This window comes from Octodon degus, unplaced genomic scaffold (assembly GCF_000260255.1).
Source record: "Octodon degus isolate 3935 unplaced genomic scaffold, OctDeg1.0 scaffold00163, whole genome shotgun sequence".
In the NCBI taxonomy this organism is placed as follows: Eukaryota; Metazoa; Chordata; class Mammalia; order Rodentia; family Octodontidae; genus Octodon; species Octodon degus.
The window spans coordinates 5835958-5837564 of record NW_004524739.1 but is presented as its reverse complement, the minus strand read 5'-3'; the positions used below and the strand labels follow the sequence as shown (position 1 = coordinate 5837564).

The 1607-nt window shown below is 40.6% G+C and overlaps 1 protein-coding gene across 3 annotated transcripts in view; it reads right to left on the bottom strand.

The window, feature by feature from the left end:
- The window catches only part of Kpna6 (karyopherin subunit alpha 6), a 71777-nt gene that overhangs the window by 23852 nt on the left and 46318 nt on the right, over nt 1-1607 (bottom strand). The window lies entirely within an intron of this gene.

The following is a 1607-nucleotide window of genomic DNA, read 5'->3' as shown; positions in this document are numbered from 1 at the left end:
CTAAAGCACCTACTTAGAACAAGCTTAGCAAAGCACAGGGACCGCGGTTCAATCCCCCAGCACCACATGCCAGTCAGCCCCGCCCCCTGGTGGGCTGAGCTGGCCACACACACACACACACACACACACACAAATAAATAAAAATTAAAAAAAAAAAAAGTGAGTTCAAGGCAGCCTGAACTGTATAATGAGACCGTCTCAAAAAGGAAAAAAACAAAACAAACAAACAAAAAAAGCTATTGAACATTATCTAATTTTCTGTCCTGCATCTTTTTTTTTTTTTTTTTTTCTTAATGGTACCAGGGATTGAACTTGCCAGGCTGGTAGTTCTACTGAGCTATCTCCCCAGCCTGGCTGTCCTGCATCTCTCTCTCTTTTTTTCTTTTCTTTTTTTTGGCGGAACCGGGGATTGAACTCGGATCCTTGCGTTTGCCAGTCAAGTGCTTATTCTACTGAGCCATCTCCCCGGCCCCAAGGCAGACCTGAGACTTGAACCTACGACCTCTTGCTGTAGAGCCTAATGCGTAAACCACTACACTATCTCTCCAGCTTGAAACTGGTGATTGAACTCAGGCCCTTGTGCTTGCCAGGCAAGTGCTTATTCTACTGAGCTATCTCCCCGGCTCCTGGTATTTTCTTTATAGGGATAGTCTTCACTGCTGATTTAATACATTTAATGGTTATGAAGCTACCCGGTCGCCCTACTTGAGTAATAGTAAATTATGCTATACTAGGAATTTCTCTTTTGTTTTCAAATGTATTAACATAAATTGTTCATATTCTTTTACTAGATAGCATCTCGCTATGCTGCCCAGACTGGTCCTCAACTTCTGGGCCCAAGTGACCTTCTAGCCTCAGCGTCTCTAGTAGCTGGACCCAAAGTTGAGTGTCACTGCACTGAGCTGCCCACATTCTCTTTCTTTCTTTTCTTCTTCCTTTTGTTTTTTGTGATAGTGTAGATTGAACTCAGCCCTTTTAATTTTGAGACAAGTTTCCTTAAGTTGCCCAGGCTGGGCTTGAACTTCCAATTCTTTGGCCTCAGCCTCCCAACTACTAGGATTAAAGGTATGTGCTACCACATCTAGCTCTGTTCATGTTGTTTAAGAAAACAATGAATTGGGCCAGGGAGATGGCTTGGTAGAATAAGCGCTTGCCTGGCAAGTGCAAGGTCCTGAGTTCAATCCCTGGTGCTGCAAAACAAACAAACCCAATGAAATATAAAGTGAGACCCTGTCTCCCAAAAATAAAATATATGAAGATTTTTTTTTTTTTGTAGAACCAGGGATTGAACTCAGACCCTTGCGCTTGCCAGGGAAGCGCTTATTCCATTGAGCCATCTCCCTGGCCCCATATATGAAGATTAAGTATTCAAAATTGAGTTATAATGATTTTCATGTGAATGAAACTTTATAAAGCCTTAGGTATTACACAAGTACAGTATGAGCATTAGTACATTACATAGTTTTAGTGAGAAAAAGTACAAAGTACATAGAAATCACAGTAGTGCATCAATAAGCCCAAAAGTTACCAAAATTTTAAAATAACTGACAAATCTCTGAAAAATGGGAAAGAATATAAATGTAGACAACTACATGATTTTTATTTTT